This window comes from Odocoileus virginianus, chromosome X (genome assembly GCF_023699985.2).
Source record: "Odocoileus virginianus isolate 20LAN1187 ecotype Illinois chromosome X, Ovbor_1.2, whole genome shotgun sequence".
Lineage (NCBI taxonomy): Eukaryota > Metazoa > Chordata > Mammalia > Artiodactyla > Cervidae > Odocoileus > Odocoileus virginianus.
The window spans coordinates 6,393,047-6,416,769 of NC_069708.1; the positions used below are offsets into that span (position 1 = coordinate 6,393,047).

At 42.9% G+C, this 23,723-nt stretch overlaps 1 pseudogene; it reads left to right on the top strand.

Moving 5' to 3' along the window:
• The first annotated feature begins 22,665 nt into the window (after positions 1-22,665).
• Positions 22,666-23,169, top strand: LOC110152549 (ferritin heavy chain pseudogene; annotated as a pseudogene).
• The last annotated feature ends 554 nt before the right edge of the window (positions 23,170-23,723 follow it).

The following is a 23,723-nucleotide window of genomic DNA, read 5'->3' on the forward strand; positions in this document are numbered from 1 at the left end:
CATCTTTGCAGAGCCTGAGACGGATCTTGACTCTTGAGGCCAGGCTTCCTGGTTTTATCATAACAGCTTCCTGCCTCCCTGTCTCTTGGGAGCTTCGAAATGAGGAAACAACTGTGGGGGAAACACCTCGAAGGACAGGGAGGGTGGTGATGGTTGTGCTTCTTTTAGAAACATCCTGAGACCACACAAACTTGGGCTGTTTCAGTCATTACTTCCTCTGAACTTCAGGGCTCCTGGGTAACAGTAGGAATGTACTGCGTCTATTCTCTTGGCACCCCACTCTGAGATGAACCCCCACCCCCACCCCACGGTGGGGGCTATGGTGTCAGCCCAGAATCCCTGCTTCTGAGTTGACGGATGTACCCTGCTGGCTGCTGGCAGTGCTCACTGGTGCTGGCGCTCTGCTCAGTCACTTTCTGGGAATTACCCACAGTTGAGCTGCTTTCCCATCCTAAGCAATGTGCCCTTCCTGGGTGCAGCCCGCACTCAATCACTGGCCAGTGAGCAGTGGATATCAGGCCCCTGTTTCCTCACCCTGATTTAAGACAACTCTGAAGGGTCACCCTGCTCTAGAGCTCCCCATGGGGCTGGCTGAGAAGGTGTACATGCCAGTTCAACTTTTTCTTCAGCCCTGGCCCCACGTGCAGCTCCCCACAGGTCTAGCTCCCTACAGTACTGGCCTCCATGAACTTCCTACACGTTGTTCCTATTTCCGGATAACCTGACCTCAGACACACCCATTTGAAGTACAAGCTTGCATTTGGAAGAGTCAGAAAAATCATCTTACAGGTTGACTTAACTTAATTCTTTAAACTTTGTATTACCTGTAATTAAGTCATTTCTGAGGGAGGTACTGACTAGCTTTGGCCTTTGACTCATGATTATAGCAGTCAGGGTCTCAGCAGTTCAGGGTTAGGTATTATCTAACTATAGCAAGACCAGCAGGTTTAGAGTAGGATGCAAAAGGATTGTTCATATATTAATTCCTTAGGGAATAAGTGTCAAATGAGACTTGAAGAAAGAAAGAAAAGAAAGTAAAATAAACAGATCAACAAATACATTTTAAGCACCTACATTATAAGCAATGGGAAACTAACAAAGAGGAAAAAACATGGTCCAGAGGAATGGATAAAGAAGATGTGGTATATATATGTGATGGAATATTCTTAGCTGTAAAAAGGAATGAAATAGGGTCATTTGTAGAGACATGGATGGACCTAGAGACTGTCATATACAGTGAAGTCAGAAAGAGAAAAACAAATATCATGTATTAATGCATACATGCGGCCTCTAGAAAAATGGTATAGATGATCTTATTTGTAAAGCAGAAATAGAGACACAGACATAGAGAACAAATGTATGAATACCAAGGGAGAAATGTGGGAGGTGGGATGAGTTGGAAGATTGGGACTGATGTACACACACTATTAATACTATGTATAAAATAGTAACTAATGAGAACCTACTGTATAGCACATATATATAGTAAAGGAAATCAGTCCTGAATATTCATTGGAAGGACTGACGCTGAAGCTGAAACTCCAATACTTTGGCTACCTGACGTGAAGAACAGACTCACTGGAAAAGACCCTGATGCTGGGAAAGATTGAAGGCAGGAGGAGAAGGGGATGACAGAGGATGAGATGGTTGGATGGCATCACCGACATGATGGACATGAGTTTGAGTAGGCTCTGGGAGTTGGTGATGGACAGGGAAGCCTGGCATGCTGAAGTCCAGGGGGTCACAAAGAGTTGGACATGACAGAGCAATTGAACTGAACTGAACTGAACTGTATTAGGTGGCTCCAGTTGTAAAGAACCCGTCTGCCAATGCAGGAGATGTGAGAGATGTGGGTTTGATCCCCGGGTCGGGAAGATCCCATGGAGTAGGAAATGGCAACCCACTCCAGTATTCATCTAGAGAATCCACATGAACAGAGGAGCCTGGTGGGCTACAGTCCACAGGGTCACAAAGAGTCAGACATGACTGAAGCAACTTAGCAAGCATGCATGCATGGTTTTTCCAGTAGTAATGTATGGATGTGAGAGTTGGACCATAAAGAAGGCTGACTGCCAAAGAATTGGTGCTTTTGAATTGTGGTGCTGGAGAAGACTCTTTAAGAGTCCCTTGGACTGCAAGGAGATCAAACCAGTCAATCCTAAAACAAATCAACCCTGAATATTCATTGAAAGGACTGATGCTGAAGTTCCAATACTTTGGCCACCTGATGTGAAGAGCCAACTCACTGGAGAAGACCCTGATGCTGGGAAAGATTGAAAGCAAAAACAGAAGGGGGTGGCAAAGGATGAGATGGTTAGATATAGCATCACCAACTCAGTGGGACATGAATTTGAGCAAACTCCAGGAGAAAGTGGAAGACAGAGGAACCTGGTGTGCTACAGTCCATGGGGTCGCAAAGAGTTGGACATGACTTAGTGACTGAGCAACAACAACATTTAGAACAAAAAAAAACAAGTAATGGACATGGGGAAAGAGAATTTATAGAAGCCAAACCAAGGAAATACTTTACAAGGAGAAAGAAACAATTTGCAGGAAGACATTCTATTTATAATGCGGAAACACTGGAAAAACCCGAAGGCTCAGCAATAGGGGGATAATAAGAACATAATATTATGAAGTAGTTCAAATAAAAATGATGAAGATCATATTCATTTGTGGAAATGTGATCTGAAATAACATTAAATGAGTAAAGCAGAGATGCACCATGTTCACTGGATTATAACTATATGAACATATGTATCTTTATAAACAGTGACTTAGAAGCCTCTATGCACTGGAGGAATAAGAATGTCTCATGTTTCCTTTCCCCCATCTCTCCCTTTGATTATGTCATCTTTCTGGCCTGATTTTTAAAAAACTATCCTCTTTTCCCTGCATATGCATGCATCTGCCTAGAAATGTTTTTTAAATCTTCTGGAACTACTCAGAAGTTCTCACTCTTTACTACAATGAGAAAAAAAAGTCATTATCACCCTGGGGAAAGATGAGGCTCTTAGACTTTGTGATTGTATTTTTACTTAGAGGAAGTTGGACATTTTGAAAGGACATAAATAAAGGGTATACATATTTAGATAAAGAAGAAAGTGACACCCTTTTAGGAAAGTTTTCTTAATAACATAGGCTTTTTTAAAAGTGTGTAGACTTTGGTTCAGTAATTCCAAATCTAAGGTATAATCTAAGGCTGTAATGTAAATGTTTAACAGTTGGATCTCTGGAGAAAAAGCATTGAATTTGTAGTATCTGTCAATTTCCATGGTGTAAATACTCTGATTATGGCCAATTTCATGTTATCAATGTGACATTAAGAGGCATGAAGACATATGTCCACACAACAACTTGTACAAAAATATTCATAGCATTATTCATATAGCCAAAAATAGAAACAAGGCAAATATCCATCGACTAGTGAATGGATTTAAAAAACTGATATATTCACAGAATAGAATACTAGTCAGCAATAAAAAGAAATGAACTATCGGCACCTGCAATAATATGGATGAATATCAAAGTAATAATATTAGATGAAACAAGAAAAAAGCATACAATTCTATAAAATACATATTATAACAGAAAGCTGATCAGTGGTGATTTAGGAATGGGGAGGGGCCAGAGGGAGGGATTACAAAAGAGAAGGAGAAAAAACTTTTGGAGGTGATGGCTACGTTCATCCTTGATTGTGATGACAGTTTCATGGGTATATACATGTCAAAATTCATCAAATAGTAGACTTCACATAGGTACAGTTTATAAAATGTCCATTATACTACAACAAAACTCTGGTATGATATCCCCTCACACCAGTCAGAATGGCTATTATCAATCAAAAAGTCTACAAACAATAAATGCTGGCGAGGGTGTGGAGAAAAGGGAACCCTCTGACACTGCTGGTGGGACTGTCAACTGGTACAGCCACTATAGAGAACAGTATGGAGTTTCCTTTAATAACTAAAAATAGAGCTACCATATGATCCAGCAATCCCACTCCTGGGCATATACCCAGAGAAAAACATGGTTTGAAAGGATACATGCACCCCAGTGTTCACTGCAGTACTGTTTACAATAGCCAGGACATGGAAGCTACCTAAAGGTTCACTGAGAGATGAACTGATAAAGAAGATGTGGTACATATGTCCCCAGTACTCACTGCAGCACCATTTACAATAGCTAGGACATGGAAGCAACCTAGATGTCCACCAACAGATGAATGGAGAAAGAAGCTGTGGTACATATACACAGTGGTATATTACTTAGCCACAAAAAGGAACACACTTGAGTCAGTTCTAATGAGGTGGATGAACCTAGAGCCTATTACACAGAGTGAAGTAAGTCAGAAAGAGAAAAACAAATATTGTATATTAACACATATATATGGAATCTAGAAAGATGGTACTGATGAACCTATTTGCAGGGCAGCAGTGGAGATGCAGACATAGAGAACAGACTTGTGGACACAGTGGGGGAAGGACAGGGTAGGAAGAATGGGGAGAGTAACATGGAAACATGTGTAACAGACATCCAGTAGGAATTTGCTATATGACTCAGGGAGCTCAAACTTGTGCTCTGTGACAAACCTAGAGGGGTGGGATGGGGTGGGAGGGGGCGTTCAACAGGAAGGGGACATATGTATACCTGTGGCTGATTCATATTGATGTATGGCAGCAATCAACACAGTATTGTAAAGCAATTATACTTCAACTAAAATAAATTTAAAAAAATATGTGGTATATATGTATATTAAAATATTACTCAGTCATTACAAAGAATGAAATAATTTACTAAGTGAAATAAGCCAAAAAAAGACAAATTTCACATGATATTGCTTATGAGCAGAATCTAAAAAGATGTATGATACAAAAATGAATTTATTTATGAAACAGAAACCAGGCTCACAGACATAGAAAACGAATTTATGATTAGGAGGGTAGAAGAGGGGGGAAGAATTAGGAAACTGGGGTTGATAATAATACCGACATTGGGAGACTGGGATATATACTACTATATATAAAACAGATAACCAACAGGACCTACTGTGTAACACAGGGAACTCTGCCCAATTTCTGTAATAACTTAAATGGGGAAAAGATTTGAAAAAGAATAGATACGTATACATATATACACACACATATATACACATACATACACTGCTGCTAAGCTAAGTCACTTCAGTCGTGTCCAACTCTATGTGACCCCATAGATGGCAGCCCACCAGGCTCCGCCATCCCTGGGATTCTCTAGGCAAGAACAATGGAGTGGGTTGCCATTTCCTTCTCATGTATACACACACACACACACACACACACACACACACACATATACACAACTGAATCACTTTGCTGTACACTGCAACTAACCCAACATTGTTAATCAACTATACTCCAATATCAAATAAAAAGCAAAAAAACAGTACTCGCTTCGGCAGCACATATACTAAAATAAAAAGTAAAAAAGAATGAGCTGATGATTGTTATAGCTGAGTGGTGGGAACTTTACTAGATTCTATGTTACCAATGGTGGCTGGGATATTTAAGGATATGCATTTTTTAAACTCATTAGAAACAAATGGACAATAAACTCCAAGGCCATGTTTTGCCACTGTTTCTTTTGTTTCTGGAAAATGGCAGATAAAGTTTCAAGTTGTAGGTACTTGGGTTCCCAGAAGACATAAAGATGCATCCTTAAGAGTATTAATGTAAAGATGAGTACATAAAACATTTCTGCCATCAATCATGAGTTTAAATTAAATAAATACAGAGGTACAGTTTATTATATGTCAATTACACTACAACAAAATGAAACTCATTTTAAAAGAACAAGCTAATCAGAATCTTCTGTCTCCAGTGACCTTGGACTTTTCCTGTCTCCAACCTGACTTCCAAGGCTAACGCCCACATTTTGTCAGAAGCCTGCCTCAGGCTGCCAAAACCCTCACTGCCCTACCACCTGGGTGGAAATGCCTAGGAGTCAGCATTACCCAGCTCCCCAGCCCCTCTGTCCTCACTCTCCTGGGCAGTCTCGAATGACTGACACCTAGAGGGGCATGAATCCCCAGCCCCTTTTCCTCTTAGCCAGGATCATTCTGAGGTGCATTGTTAATCCTGGTGGGACTAAGTCCCCGTTGTTCCTGCTGTTAGCTGGCCTAGTAATGAACCCGTAGTGGGCTGTCTTTACTTCCCTGCATCACTTCTCCACTTCCCCAACCGTGTCCATATACCCAAACAAACGACATGCCCTCTAATCTTTGTGCCAAGGTCAGCTTCTAGGGAGCCCAATTCAGACAAAGTCAAAGATCTGGTGAAGATTGTTCCCCTGGAAGTTGGAAGAAGAGATGGCTTTGAGGATTTGGGTTCTAAGGCACTGCCCTCAAACCCCTTTGTGTTCAAACACAGTTTCTAAGGGCTTCCCTGGTGGCTCAGTGGTAAAGAATCTGCCGTCCAACACAGGAGATGTGGGTTCAATCCCCGAGTCAGGAAGATCTCCTGGAGAAGGAAATGGCAACCCACTCCAAAATTCTTGCCTGGACAATCCGACGGACAGAGGAGTCTGGTGGGCTACAATCCATGGGGTCACAAAAGAGTCGGACATGACTGAGCGACTAAAGAACAACAACAGCTCCTAAAGCTAACATCTGGGACAAAAACATGGAAGGGTAATAATAATAAGAAGCATGAAAGGCAGATCAGCATGATCTCTCTTACACTGCTGGAAGAGATGGAGAAATTATAAGAAGAGGAACCATGGGTTTGAAAGGATCAAGCTATCTGTGTAGATTGGCTTTGGAAAAAAAGATAACTGACTTTCCAGTTCCTTCTCCTTTTACCAATATCTGCAGCTAACATTTGATCTCATCACGCACTTCAACTCAGCCGGAAACTGATCCAGGTGCATTGAAGGTGACAAATAACAGGGTAGACTGGCAATGAACATAATAAACACACACAAAGATATCAGAGAGTAATCAATTATTTGCAGAGAATTAAAGTTGAGTGAGCAGAAGGTGAGGCTGCCTTGGATTTGAGAGTGTGGTAGATGAGGTAATCATTCCACAAATAGTTCCCTCTATGGGAATGAGACAGGCTGGGACAGGGTCCCTCTGCTTCAGAGCTGCAATGCTTGTACCTGGATACACCTTTCCTCCAGCAACAAAATACAAATAAATCATATGGGATTAAAGATAACTCTGTGCATGTGCAGGTGGGGCAAATTATGGACCAAAAGATACCAAAAAAAAAAAAAAAGAAAGACAAAAAACCCCAACTTCTGTTTCTGAAGTGACATGAAAGTCACCCAGTTGTGTTTGACTCTTTGCCATCCCATGGACTATATACAATCCATGGAATTCTCCAGACCAGAATACTGGGTAGCCTTTCTCTTCTCCAGGGGATCTTCCCAACCCAGGGATCAAACTCAGGTCTCCCATCTTGCAGGCAGATTATTTACCAGCTGAGCCACAAGGGAAGCCGGTTTGTAAGAACCAGGAGCAAAAGCAAGGTACTGCGCATGCCCCCTGCATTCACCACCACAAAGGGGTGGGCAAACCCTACACACTACCCTATCCTCACCCTATATAAGGAACAAACTAGCTCCCTCTAAGGGGAGCAAGCAAGGGAACTGTTACTTGTTTTCACTCCCTCCTGCAGCTGGTGCAGAAGCCACAATAAAGCCTTGCCTGAATTTCATGTCCGGCCCCTAGTCAATTTCTGTTGATGGGGGAAGGCCAAGAACCCTGGTTGGTATCAGGAAGAGGCCCTTCCCTCCTCACTCATGTTGGCCATGTGAATTAAATTGGAAATAGGGAGAGGGGCAGCGTGGAAGACAGAGTTTGGGCCCCAGAGCCTTGAGAATTTTTGTTTGCTCATCTAGGAGGCAATCTGGACCCTAGACTGAGATACAGAGCAGGACTGCCCCTGTCATCTCACAGTTCATGGATATAAGATTGATGCTTGTCATCTGAAGCCACTGAACTTTGAGGTGGTTTGTTATGGAATATTATCAGAGGAAGAGGTGGCTGGGTCCCATAGTCAGAATTCTCTGAGAGAGTGATACTTAAGCTGAGATCTGAAACAATACAAAGTCAGTCCTGTGATGACCAATCCAGGCAGAGAGAAGTTCCAACATGCGGACAAAGATGCAAAGGTGGGGACTGGTTTGGCATGTTTGGGAAACTGAAAGACAATCTATGAGGCTGGTTGATATAAGGGGCTGAGTGGGAGAGGGGTGTCAGCAGAAACTGCAGGGGAATCAAGCAAAAGCCAATATATAGAGGGTTTAGCAAATCCCAAATAAGGAATCTGCTTTTCACTCGAAGTACAGTGGACAGCCCCAGGAGGATTTAAGCATTGCAGTGACACAATCACGTTGATTTTTAAAAGATCACTCTGGCTGCTGTGTGGAGGAGATTAAGTGAGGGGGAAGCATGCGGTTCTGCTAAACTAGGACACACTCTCAGACACTTCCTCAGCACAGAGTTCCTGAACTATTTAACACAGTTAACATCTATATGCCAACTTAAATTTAGTCAGTGATACACACCTAGATAAAACAGATAAAAAATAGCTCGGGTACTGTTTCATTCATATGAAACAAACTACCCCAAAAACTTAATGATGTAAACCAACAACAATCACTCATGTGTTGACAATTCTGCAATTTGGCCAGAGCTTGATGGGAACGGCTCATCTTTGTTCCATGGGGGAATCAGCTTGGGAGGCTCTACCAAGGATTTGAAACTCCCTTTAGGAGATACCCTCGTTCATATAGCTAGCAATTTGGCGCCAGCTGTTGGCCAGGGGCATTTTTTGACTTCCATGTGAGACTCTTCACGTGGCTGCTTGGACCATCTCACACCTTGGGTGGCTGGGTTCTAAGAGCTAGCATTCTGTAAGAATAACCTCCACGTGCAATGTATCTCATTCACAGTTACAAATATATAAAAAGGTAAAAACTTAACATGATATAAATGAGTAACATAACATTGGTTGTTCATTAAAAAAAAAAAATTAGAAAGCATGAGGGGCCAAAAAGAAAGAAAGAAGAAAAGCATAATCCTTAACAGCATTCCAAGACAGACTATAGACAATGGTGGGATTTTTTCCCCTACCTTTCTCACCCAAGTTTCACATTTCATGAAGTGTAGACTTCATCCCAACACAAGGATGATACTTTGTGGCATTAAAAAGGGATATATTTATTTGTCACCCTTTCTTCCTCTCTGTCCTCTTTTCACACATCTACCTCTGCAGTCACCGTGGCTTTGCCCATATCTGATGCGGCTTCTTTGACCTGCCAGAACCATGCTGACACATTGAAGATGAACAGCAGGTGGTCACTCCGTTTCCAGCACCTGGATGACTAGGAGTTTGGCTTTCATCTTTCAGGGCATCATGTATTTCTATTGATTCTAAGTAGATGAAGAGAGAGATTTTTGGTAATTGTGCCCTGCCACTACTGTGACCAGGAGCTGTTAACAGGAGATAAGCTAGGCAAAAGCTGGCTAACCCCATGTGGTGATTCAGACCCCACTGCACCTCCTATAGTCTCCCTTGAAAAAAGTAAAAAGTTGGGATAGTTAGAATTGGATTTCTTCTGAATCAACTGACCAAAGGAGATGACATATTTCTTCAATATTCCCTGAGGGAAATAAGTAATAACATCTGAGAAAAGTGTAAGTTAGATCACTGTAAGTCTGATACTGTGAACTTATCCTCTAATTTTTTAATCGAAGCATAATTTACATACTATAAAAGCACAGATTCTACATATACACTTGATGAGCTTTAACACCGTTGTAAACACCATCCCAATTAAGTTAGGAATATTTCCATCATCCTAGAAAGTTCCCTTACATCCCTTTCTAGTCAATCCCTCGCCAGAGGCAACTGCTTTCTGACTTCTATGGCCATACCTTAATTTGGCCAGTTCTTGAACTTCATATAAGTGGAAATATACAGTATTTTGTGTGTGTGTCTTAGGCTTCTTCAGCTGAACACAATATCTTTGAGATTCATACATACTGTTGAGTATATCAGTGGCTCATTCCTTTTTTACTGTTGAGTATTAACTGTATGCATATACCACAATTTATTTATCCATTCACCTACTGATGAGCATTCGGGTTATTTCCAGCATGAAAACTCTTATGAATGAAGCTGCTGCAAACATTCTTTTACAGTTCTTTTAGTGTACATGTGTCCTATTTCACATTCTATGATAGGAGCAAAATTTCTGGGTCATAGGATAGGTGCCCATGTTACTTTGTAAGAAACTACCATACTGTTTTCCAAAGTGGTTCTACTATTTTATATTCTTACCACATACGCACCAAAACATACCCTTGGTTTTAGTCAGTCTAAGGTTAAAATGATATCTCACTGATGATACTTTGAATCATTACTTTTAAAATCCACGGAGCCAGGAAGTTGGAAGTGTCAGCCTAAACTCTTCCTATTCAACTTGTGTGGGTCCAGGTCTGCAGCCACATTCAACTGCCACTCACTCTGAGCCACTATGGACTTGATATTCCACAAACACCGGCTTTCTGGAAAGTTCGTATCATACACCATATTCGGTAGAACGGAGATAACTTCCATCTTTAACTCCCTTTTCTCCCCCGAATATCAAAGCCAATATTCAACCCAATAAATGACATGTAAGTGATAAACACTCAGATGGAACCTGACTGAAATTTCAGTTTTAGAATATTACCTATAACACCAAAAACCAAATTCAAATTCACAGCTGAAATTAAACCCATAGGCTTATGACCACAGGAAAAGTGAAAGGCTACGCTGGAAACCCACAGAACTGTGATCCTTGAAATGCAGTCATTTCCCTCATGACTTTAACCATGTCACTCAGCCAGCCAGGGCTGTTAGGTCCTCATCTGTAAAATGGTTGTGCCAAAGCTGAGAATTAGAGGTGTTGGATGAGAATTAAGTGTGAAAAATAATCCAAACTTCCTTGGAAAGGGCTTACTATAAAACACAAGATTTTTTAAAATTTACAACTGTGCTTTAATTTCCATTTAAAGAAGAGGAAAAAAATAACAAAAATCAAAGTCAAGAGCCCACTGCTTTGGTCTTTCCTCTTTACAGTTTGTCCTTCTTCTCCAGTTATTTCTGGAGCCCCCACAGCTAGTAACAGAGAATGAACACTAAGTTTCTTTCATTCCCACAAGTGACACAGAACAACTCTATTGAGGATAACATCTCCTTTGTAGACTCTATCACAAAGTTTCTTGGAGTCACAAAGTAAGTAATGGAGAAGAGATAGCCTGAAAGAAATTAAGAGATGGAGAAAGAGGAGCAGCGCTCTCTCTACAGCTGAGTTTTGACAAGCGTTCCTAACTAGAGCCGCTGCAGGCAGCACACTGGGAAGAGAAGCGTCTCCCCCATGCCGGGTTCGTGCTGTCTTCGCACGCTGCAAAAGCCATCCTTGGCTGAGCAGATGCCCAGCCTCACAGGCCTCCTTGGGCACACAAAAGCAGTCACCATCCACCAGCTGCTCCTCCCCAGGATTCACATGACTTCCAAGTTGCTCCTTGTGAGAGAGACGGGCACGGTGGCCATGGGCTCAGTGCGCCAGGGACCCCTGAGAACTTACAAAACGTAACTATGGAAGTCATTCGGACTGAGGTCCTGGTACTTTCAGTTTTCCAGTTGCCAGGCACAAGGTGAGGTGGCATTTCTCTTTCCTCTCTGAAGTCAGAACATGTGATTTTCCCCAGCTAATGAATGTAAGCGGAAGTGACATAATATCCCTTACTGGTGGAAGCTTTAAGAGCCAGTGTGCAATTTACTATATTTTGTCCCACTGCTCCAGTGCTTATGGAAGAAGTATGTGTTGAGATGAAGCCTGGCAGGCTCATCCATGTGTGGCAATAATGAACAGGACCTTCTAGTGATGCACAGTGGGTGGCTAGTATAAGCAAGACCCCATGCTATCAGGAGGCTAAGAGTAGGTACCTCCTTAAATTTTGTGCAGTAGGCACTCACTAAGCTCACTAGCCCTTAGCAAAGAATTAGGCTTTCCTTGTGTTAAGACACTGAGATTTGGGGGCGGGGCTTATTTGTTACTGAAGCCCTCAGTAGCCTATTCTGACTGATCAAACAGCCCTGCCCTGGACTAGACAGAGGAGCACAGATAAGACTCCAGTACTGGGCCTGAGCCTTCTGTGACTTGAAGGCTCCACCTCTGCAATCACTTCTGGTTTTATTTACAAGGAAGCCATGACATTCAGGGAAATAAAATCATATGAAGTAATCAAAATAAGTGAGCTTACAAATATTCCTGTATATGATACGTATACTTGCTTGCATGCCTGCTCAGTAATGTCTGACTCTTGATGACTCTATGGACTGTAGCCTGCCAGGCTCCTCTGTCCATGGGATTTCCCAGGCAAGAATACTGGAGTGGGTTGCCATTTCTTCCTCCAGGGGACCTTCCCAATGCAGGGATAGAACCCACGTCTCCTGCACTGCAGGTAGATTCTTTACCACTGAGCCACCTGGGAATCCCAGTACGATAGGCTTGGCCAGCAAAAAAAAAAAAAAAAGAAAAGCAAGCTAACAACATAATTGTCCCAGGGCCGGGTGACTGTATATACATAGAAAGTAAGAGGGTAAACAGGCTGGTCAAGATTCAGGTCAAATGTCTGCTTTGCTCTTTTCAGGGCTCATTAAAAGTAGGACAACTTCATTTATACCATGCACACAGATCTGCCACAAACTACCTGCAGGGGTCAAATCAAGCTCTCCACGTACACAGTGATGGGCATAAGCAGCTCTGTCAACATAACCCAGAAAGCATGTCCTAATCTTGATTCTGGTGCTTTAGATAGCTGATTAAAAGTATTTCACTTGTCTTCAAAATAATCACCAAGTTAAGTACCATGTGGTGCCAAGTTGGATTCTTTGGAACCACTAAACTGTGATGAGTTCTCAGACCTTTTCGAGAAAATCAGTTATTCCCCCTTGCTGCGAACCTTCAGTGAGCTCATGTAATTAGGATGACTGGCATGTTTTGCAGCCTTCTGCTGGGAGATCACCAGGTGCTTGGAGGGTAGGCCTAATAGAGCCAAGAGTGAGCTGAAGCCCAGGTGGGTCATTTAGTTTCACACAGAGAAAATCCTTCACAGCCACCAACTACACCCACATTTGTGGTCTCAGGACCACTTCTGTCCAATTAGCCATGAAGGGGCCTGGATAGGCATGTCCATAGCTCTCTGCAACTCCTCACTGCTAAGGGCAAAATGAGTCCTACCACTCCTCTTCCTGTTCACATCATCTCTCTGGGGTTCTGCCTACTAACACGATGTCCTTCAGACACACTCTTCCCTAAACTATCACGACTTGACAGTGGAATAAATACCCACTGAAGGGCTTCATTTCAGCACAGGTGCTGGATGCTTTTTATCAAAACTCTCATGTTAACCGAGCCCTTTCTGCTGAGCTCTGAGCCCAGTAGTCACTGTCCGTCAGGGTCTCTTCTCTCTTTTAACTTTTTATTTTGTATTGGAGTATGGCTGATTAACAACATTGTGGTAGTTTCAGGTGGACAGCGAAGGGACTCAGCCATACATTTACATGTATCCATTCTCCCCCGAACCCCTCTCCCATCCAGGCTGACACATAACACTGAGCAGAGTTCCCTGTGCTAGACAGTAGGTCCTTGTTGCTTATTCATTTTAAAAATAGCAGTGTGTACATGCCCATCCCAAACTTCCTAACTATTCTTTTCCCCATCCTTCTCCTCAGCAATCATAAGTTTGGTCTATAAGTCTGTGAGTCTAAGTTCACTTGTATCATCACTTCTTTTTGATTCTGCATATAAGGGATGTCATCAAAAGTGCTCTGGAGAAGGGAACAGGTACCCACTCCAGTATTCTGGCCTGGAGAATTCCATGGACTCTATAGTCCGTGGGGTTGCAAAGAGTTGGACACAACTGAGCGACTTTCCCTTTCATATTGCATTTCTCCTTCTCTGTCTGAGGTCCTCTTCTTTTGATGTCCCAGAACTCACAGGGCTCAATTAAAATGCAGGTGATCACTTTCTTCCCTCACCTGCTTGGCTAGACTTGAGAATCAAAGCCTGAAATCTGGGAGTCCCAGATTCCTGTCGTTCCCTCATGATCCACAACCATCTTCAAATTCTGGTGTTGTTCCATCTCAGTGGCATCTGCGCCCCCTCTCTTTCCTCTCTGTTTCCCTTGCCAGTGCCCCTCTCCACCTAAAAGTCTCCCGGCTGTCTGTACTCTTTCTTTACAATCTCATGCCTCCCCCCAACTCCTGACCCCAGTATCCCTCTTACCCACACCAGAGAAACCTGTCTAAGACAAGAATCTGATTCTGACAGTCCTCTGTTTTGAAAAGTCCCAAGTGTCCCAGTGGAGAGAATACATCCCAGAGCCAGGCTCCTGGATTTTCAGATTTTTCTCAAAATACCTGTCACTCCCCGCTTGCGTTCCCACATCATCCATCACAAACTGCTAGGACTTGTCTGTACATGTTACATACTTTCCCACCTCTATGCTCTTCCTCCTATGGGGTCCCTGACTAGCAAGCCCATCCCTTCAGGTTCTGCGTGGGGAATTTCTATTCATCAGCTCTCCTGTCACCTTTCTAAGGGCATTCCTCAGCTTCCTTCATTCTTTTCCTTCCTCTGTGGACCTACTGTTTTGGATAAACTTTCTAACCCTGTGTTTCTGTTATCTTCTGCTGCAAATCAACCTCTTTCCCTCGCAAAACACAGTGGATTCAAACAACCCCCATTTTCTTACTGGTCCTAATTCTGCACATGAGCTGGTTCAGCTCAGTGTTTATTCTGCTCTTTGTGATGTTAGCTGGGCTGCAATCATCTGGAATATCTAAAACGGCTCACTCACATGACCTGAAACTAACACAACAGTGTAAATCAACTATATTCCAATGTAAAATAAAAGAAAAAATACCCAAATGGCTCACTCATATAGCTTGCATTCATGTTGACTGTTGTCTGGAAACTCAGCCTCTTTTGTCCTCCTTCGTGTGGTCTGGGGCTTCCATAGTGGCTCAGATGGTAAAGGGTCTGCCTGCAATGCAGGAGACCTGAGTTTGATCCCTGGGTTGGGAAGATCCCCTGGAGAAGGAAATGGCCACCCACTCCAGTACCCTCGCTGGGAAAATCCCATGGATGGAGGAGCCTAGTAGGCTACAGTCCATGGGGTTGCAAAGATCGACTGAGTGACTTCACTTTCGACTTCACTTATCATAGGATTTGATCTTCTCACAGCATGGTGGCTAAGTGCAGAGGAAAAGAAGTACCTCAAAAGCGGAAACCTCCAAATGAAAGGAAGAAAAAATCTGCCCATCCTTTTGGAAATCCCAGAATGCCACTTCCACCACATTGGTCAACTCAAACCCTGGGTGAGAAAAATAAGTGCCAACTCTTTAAATGAGGAGTAGCATGCTCAAACAGGGAGGGGAGGAACTGTAAGGCCGTCTTTGGAGACTAGCTACCACACCCTGCTGGTGTGTATTCAGTGTATCGTGTACATTCTAAATTCCTCTTGAGGATAAACACTGTGTTTTCATCATCTCTTTCCCCACTGCTCTTATCATAGATTCTAAAACATGGTACTTACATGCTTGTTATATGTTTGCTGACTTTATCAATTGGATTAAATCAGTCCATTGTCTTTGAGCTCCTCCTCTGTGCTAGTCTATCTTGTTGTGCATGGTGGAGTTCACTCTCCAGAAGCTTATGAGTGCGGGACAACATCACATCAAAGAAAGACAACAGAAAAAGTGATTGTTAATAGCTCAAGGCAATCACACACAAGCTAGCACTGGACAGTCCATGATTGATTGCCAAGCTAACTGTGTGGGCACTAATCCCTTTAGATCTTCAAGGAGGTTGTGTTCACTTTATAGACAAGAGGTTTTAGGGAGGAGACAGGGTTGGATCTGAGTCTTAATGTAAAGCTAGGACTGGGATGGGAGAGAAATATGACCATGGTGGACTACTAGAAGCAGTCATGTGAAGACGGGATCACACAAGCTGCACTAAGTATGCTTAAACACACACACACACGCAATTATAACTTGTTTTCAAAAGAAGCCTTGCTATAAGCATACTCTAATAAATAAGAAAGTAAATAAGAGTGGTCAGCCATGTGAGTTCTAAATAGTTTTTTTTAAAAAATAACTCATCAAACTCCTGCAGCTCAATTCCAGAAAAATAAATGACCCAATCAAAAAATGGGCCAAAGAACTCAACAGACATTTCTCCAAGGAAGACATACGGATGGCAAAAAAACACATGAAAAGATGCTCAACATCACTCATTATCAGAGAAATGCAAATCAAAACCACAATGAGGTACCATTACACGCCAGTCAGGATGGCTGCTATCCAAAAGTCTACAAGCAATAAATGCTGGAGAGGGTGTGGAGAAAAGGGAACCCTCTTACACTGTTGGTGGGAATGCAAATTAGTACAGCCACTATGGAAAACAGTGTGGAGATTCCTTAAAAAGCTGGAAATAGATCTGCCATATGACCCAGCAATACCACTTCTAGGCATACACACTGAGGAAACCAGATCCGAAAGAGACACGTGCACCCCAATGTTCATCGCAGCACTGTTTATAATAGCCAGGACATGGAAGCAACCTAGATGCCCATCAGCAGACGAATGGATGAGGAAGCTGTGGTACATATACACCATGGAATATTACTCAGCCATTAAAAAGAATTCATTTGAATCAGTTCTAATGAGATGGGTGAAACTGGAGCCCATCATACAGAGCGAAGTGAGCCAGAAAGATAAAGACCATTACAGTATACTAACACATATATATGGAATTTAGAAAGATGGTAATGACAACCCTATATGCAAAAAAAGAAAAAGAGACTCAGATGTATAGAACAGACTTGTGGACTCTATGGGAGAAGGCGAGGGTGGGATGTTTCGAGAACAGCATCGAAACATGTATATCTAGGGTGAAACAGATCACCAGCCCAGGTTGGATGCATGAGACAAGTGCTCAGGCCTGGTGCACTGGGAAGACCCAGAGGGATGGGGTGGAGAGGGAGGTGGGAGGGTGGACCGGGATGGGGAATACATGCAAATCCATGGCTAATTCATTTCAATGTATGACAAAAACCACTGCAATGTTGTAAAGTAATTAGCCTCCAACTAATAAAAATAAATGGAAAAAAAAATAACTCATCAAAATGGATAAAGCATGCATGGCATAGATTATGTTGCTCATTAAATATCACATGTCTTTCCACCCTCTTATGAAGCTGGTTTGGGCTGAAATGTATACAACTTCTGGTCCAAGGCAAGAAATAGCTCATGGTAGGTCACCATGCATTCTGTTCCCATTCTGTTTCCCTCCTGGAGGTAAAGAATTCTGAGATGATAGAAATGCAGGATGGAATTTAGGCTGCATCTGTAAGCTACCTACTGTTGGAGAGTCATGAAACAGAGTCACTTCACCTGTCTCTGACTGCAATGTGACCAAGAAATACTGTCTTCAGCCATTCAGAAATTTAGATTTTCTTTGTTACTGCAGCATAGCTTACCCTATTGTATTATATCCAGTGTTATCTATTAAGGGATGGAATATCACATAATAAAAATGATTCACTCTCTCTATTAGGAAAGACAAGCAAAGAAAACTTTTAAAATCTACTGTTAGTTATCTGCAGCACAAAGGTATGCCTTTCTGCCTAGGAGCAAAGGATTAGATGTATCTAATTAAACAGTCTGGAGGAGGAAATGGCAACCCACTCCAGTATTCTTGCCTGGAGTATCCCATAGACGGAGGAGCCTGGAGGGCTACAGTCCACGGGGTTGCAAAGAGTTGGACACAACTGAGCACACATGCATAAATCAACAGTCAGCATCTACACCCCCTCGGGAACATGAACTGGACTCACTCATGCACTGCTGTGCAGAACTTTCTGCAGTATCTCTAATCACTGGCAGCAGAAGGTGAGCAAGGAAAGGCAAAGGTTATTTGAAATAAACAGAAAATTCTCAAACCTTATTATGTGAACATCTTTCCCAATCAGATTTTTTAACGTGGTGACTAACAAGTAGAAGATGGCTCTCCTGCCTCCTCTTCCCTGGTCCCCATCTAATTATATGAGCGAGAAACAAAGGGTGATAGAAAAGAAAGGCACCAGAGGCCAGAGAAATCCACAAGCTAGAAAACTGGACCCAGAGTCTTAGGTGGCAGCTCCATATGGGCCATTATTTTACTGCCTGAGACTGTCTTTGAGGAGGCACTTTAGTTTTTCTATCAGCTCCACTTATTCCCTGGCTTGAAAGAACAGCCAGTTGTATACTGGTTCCTGGGTCCTCATGAATTTCTTAGGTTGTGCATCAAGACTTGAGACAAAGCACACTTGTTTGGGGGAATAAATTTCTCTGAAATGAGCAGTGTTCGCAGAAGGCACATTCTGAGAATAGTCCAACTTGATTCAGGGAGCAAGGGGTATAAAAGAGAATGAGATTTGCCCCCTTAATTATTTGCCCTGGAGAGACGAAGCCAAGAGAATAAAGAGCCCAAGCTCACTCTCCTCTTGCCCTCCCATCTCCTGCCAGTGCCCCCTACTGGCTGAACCTAATGAAGCCAGAGGGCAGAGGGGTCCGTGGATGCGGTCCATACAAGTCACCATCTCAGGGCTCAGAGTAAGATGGACAAGGACAGAAGACAGTCCTGGAGAGGCAAATGGAGAATATTCAGCAAGCACACTGACTAAAACTGAAAGCTCATAACCTTAGAGAAAGTTCGTATCTAGGTGAACTAGTATTAGTTGTCAACTTACACATACCAGTATATACAATGGGCATGTTTAAATTTAGAGGACGTTCCTCTGTCCAAGATTGCGATTCTCCCTTTTCTTCCCCAAGTCAGAACAGTGCAGAAGGAGAGACTGGAAGGAGCTTTCTCTTCTTCAGACTATAATGGATGTGGGTGTCGGACATGTCTCATTAGCACCCAACTAAACAGGAGCCACCACACAACTTGCTCGTGGTCTTTGTGCTAAAAGGATGCCCTTCGGCAGAGCCAAGCAGAATGCATTAGAACTTCCCTATCTCTGATCACCAGCTGGAAGAGCCTTCGCTGGAAGGTGGGGCCCCTGGCCCAGTCCCAAATACTATACACTCTCAGTATCTGGGAGTCTCAACAGCCCTTTCCAGGGTCTGAAAATGAGCAGTCGGTACAAAAGTGACAGGAGTTTTTCTCCTGGCTGCAAAGGCTCATGTGTCTACCTCATTCCAGGGTTCATTTTACCCACACTGTGCATCTCAGTCTGTCAGATTCCTATCTGAGTCAGTCAACCATCCACTCCTCAGATCTCTGCTGACTGCTGCTTTCCATGCCTGGAAGCTCTCACCAGTGCCTTGGTTCTTAATGGGTCTTTACTGGTCACAGCTATTTCAGCATGCACTGAGCCAGCCTCACTGTACATGCCCTGCCTATGAGGTCCTTTCTGTGTCTTACTCTCTAAATGCCTCTTTCCTTCCCTGATTGGCACTGATCCCCTGCTTCCCCAGAGTCCCCTCCCCGCCCCTCCTCCTCAGAGGTGCTACATCACAGTCAGGATTCTATGCCTTTGGATCCCCAAACTTTTCTGGAATCATCTACTTGGTGAGCAGCCCACAAAAGTGCTTAATGCACTAAGCCAACTCCTGGGAGCTTCGACTGTGTACTTAGGAATGAGAATGAGCAATGTTCAAATATTTCTTAAAAATAAAATCATGGCTCTCATTTAAATATAAAACAAAAAGATGTCAAAGGTTTTATTTAACTCATTAATTAATGAGGAAACCAGTAAGATGTCACAAATCATTCAAAGGAAAACTCATAGAGCCATACATATATAGGCAGGCAAGAGGCAACATTGAGATGAATGCAAATAGATGTGAAATTAGTCCAAAATAAGTTGCACTCCACCACACACAATTCATTTGCATTTCTGTGGACAAGAATAATTTGCATTATTAGTTTTTTTACAATTTAGAGTTATAAAATAGCTCCAAATCAATGAAAGGTGGAGATAACCACAAAGGGTACTCTAAAAAAGGCACCGAGTAAAGCTTTTCTTTGCCAATTTTAAAGTCTCACAATTTTTCCTCATAGGAGGAAGCCCTCTCCCCTTTCCAATAGGAATCCACATCTAACATAACTATCGGAAGCACTGTCTGTGAGGTGGGAACAGACATTTCTGTTTGTGGAGACCAGTGTTTGTGTTTTTAATCCAAACCTCAGTAAGTGCTGGATGTTTGTGTCTCCTACCCAAAAATCAGTATGTTGAAACCCTAACCCCCAGGGTGATGGTATTAGAAGGTGGGGCCTCTGGGAGGTGCATACACCACAAGAGTAGGGCTGTCATAAATGAAACTGGTGCCCTTATAAAACAGACTCTGGAGAGCTCTCTTGACCCTTCAGCCATCTGAGGCCACAGCAAGAAGACAGCCATCTGCAATGCAGAAGAGAGTTCTCTCACCAGAACTCAACCAGGCTGCCATTCTAACCTGGGACTTCCAGCCTCCAGAACTGGGAGAAATGAATTTCTGTTGTTTATAAGCCACCCGGTCTCTGGTACTTTGTTACAGCATCCTGAAGGGACTAAGACAACAAAGCATGGCTACTTCGTTCCTTTTAGACATTGTTATTAAGGGTGTGGTCTGGTATTACCTGGAAGTTGGTATAGAAATTCAAATTTTGGCCCTCGTCTAAACCATAATTATTATTTTTAAACGTCCTAGGCCTAAATAAATGGAAAGATAACCCATGTTTATGGATCAGAAGACTTAATATTGTTAGGATATCAATACCCCCCCTCATACCTACAGATTCAATGCCATTCCTATCAATATCTCAGCTGGCTTTTTGGAGAAAAAATTGGCAAGCTTATCCTAAAATCCATATGGAAGTACAAGGCACCCAGAACAGCCAAAACAATCTTGAAAAAAATGAAGGAAGTTGGATGACTCATACATTCCTATTTCAAAACTTATTACAAAACTACAGTAATCAAAACAGTGTTGTACTATTACATAATAGAACTAGGAGCCCAGAAATAAACCCATATATTTCTGGCCAATTAATTTTCAACAAGTATGCAAAGACCATCCAACAGGGAAAGAATAGTCTTCTCAACAAATGATGCTGGGATAAATGAAGACTCACATACAATAGAATGCAGCTAGATTCCTTATCTCACATCATATACAAAAATTAATTCAAAATGGATCAGAGATCTAAATGTACCTGAATCTAAGAGCTAAAACTATAAAATTTTTAGAAGAAAACCTAGGTGTAAATCTTTGTGACCTTGAATTAGGCAGTGGTTTCTTGATATGACACCAAAAGAAAATGAAAAGACAACCCAATGAATGGAGAAAATATTTGTGAATTATATATCTGATAAGGAACTTATATCCAGAATATATGCAGAACTTACAATTCAACCATAAAATGACAAACAACTCTAATTTTCAATGGGCAAGGGATCTGAATAGACATTTCTCCAAAGAACATATGCACAAGTTCAATAAATATATACAAAGGTGCTAAACATTGTTAGTCATTAGGGAAATACAAATCAAAACCACAATGTGATACCACTGAATATCCACTAAGATGATTAAAACTTTGAAGCAGACAATAACAGCATTAGAAACTTAACATACTGCTGGTAGGAACATAAGAATGGTGTAACCACTTTGGAAGGGAGTTACTCAGAATATTAAACATAGAGCTACCATATAAGCTAGCAATTCCACTCCTACATATATTTCCAAGTCAAAAACATAAATCTACACAAAAACCTGTACACGAAGGTTCATAGCAACACTATTTGTAATAGCCACAAAATGGAAACAACTCAAATGCCCATCAACTGATGAAAGAATAAATAAAATGTGGTATATTCATATGATGGAATACTATCTAGCAATAAAAAGGCTAAAAGATTTAAAACAGTATGCTAAGTAAAAGAAGGCAGATACAGAAGGCCACATACTGTACGACTGTATTTCTTTGAAAAGTCCAGAAGTAGCAAACCTATAGAGATAGAAAGTTTACTGGTGGCCAGATGTGGGGGGAGGCGAGATGGGGAGTGATTGCTAGTGGGTAGGGAATTTCATTTTGGAGTGATGAAAATATTCTGAGATGTGGTAATGGTCGCACAACTTCATGAATACACACACACATCAAAAAACAGTAAATGTTCCCTTTCCAAAGATCAAATTTAGAGTATATTAATTATATCTCAATAGGGTTATTATTATTGTTTTTTAATGGTCTCAAGACAGAGGCACACTTGCCCTGTGTTTTCTGCCTCACCCAGGCTCCTATGGAACCTAGAGCGTGGTGCCCCACCCCCTCCACCTCCACGTTCCGTCATCTACTTTCTGTGACGGATCTTCCCCACAACCAGTTCCCCCATAACAACGGCCACTTCCGGTTCATCCAAGCCATTGGCCAGCCACTTGCATCCAGCTGCGAGTACTCCTGTGTGAGCCATTATGGCTTACCGGTGGAAGGCTCCGAGGAGGCGGCTGGTATATCCACCTCCGCTGCTTCCCAGCCTCCTGCTGCCTGACCCGCTGTTTTCCTATCCGAGAGACCTGCTGGATGATGGTGATGGCGCCCGCCGTGATCCCCGCAGAGGCCGTGAAGGTGAGCCGCCATTACCACGGCGAGTGCGAGGCCGCAGTCAACAGCTCCGCCGCTCTGGAGCTCCACGAGTCTTTTCAGTGCCTGGCCGGGGCCTGCGCCCTTCACCACCACGACGACGTGGCCTTGAAGCTCGTCGCCCACTTCCTCCTGCTCCTCTCCCTCGAGCACAGCAAGAGGGCCAAGAGCCTGATGTTCCTGCTGAACTGGCACGGCAGCCACGTCTCCTTCCTGAACATCAGGATGCCCAAGACCCAAGAGAGGGAGAGCAGCCTCCAAGCCATGCAGGACACCCTGCACCTGGAGAAGAGCGTCAGCCAGAGCCTGCTCGACCTGCATCACCTGGCCACCAACAGCAGCAACGCCCATCTGTGCCACTTCCTAGAGATGGGCCACCTGGACCAGCAGCTGGAAGACCATCTCACCAGCGTGCGCAAGATGAGGTCCTTGGAAGGCGGTCTGGTGGAGTAAGCTTTGACATGCTTACCCTGGGCAACGGCGACGAGGAAGACTAATTCTGGACTGGACTTTCCCCTGAGTCATGGGTGACTGCCCAAGGTCACCCTGCCTGTCACACAGATGGCAGTATTGCCCACGTTTTTTCTTTGCCAGTCCTTATAAAATTACTTCTTCAAATAAAGTTACTAGATGATGCAACAATAAAGGTCTCTCTTTTATTCATGTATGCAGATCTCTAATTTTTTTAAGTTTTAAACAGGTATCCAGGAGACTCTCCACCCAACCACGCCCCATCCATGTGCAGTTCAGGATCTCTACAGAGGGAGGGAGGTCTAACATGGGCCCTTGGAAAATACAAAATCAGTCTTCCCCTTATAAACAATGTATATGTGGGGAGGGTGAGGTAAGGTGAGTGGTCTTGGGCTCTAGGGTTGGTGGGTGGTGTTTGTAGGTGCTTATGTATGGTAAAGATAGAATATGGTTCAGAACTCATCACAGTAGTTGCCTCTGGGGAAGAAGTGAAGGGAATGGGCAGAGATTGAAAGAAAGGGGATTGGAACTTGAGG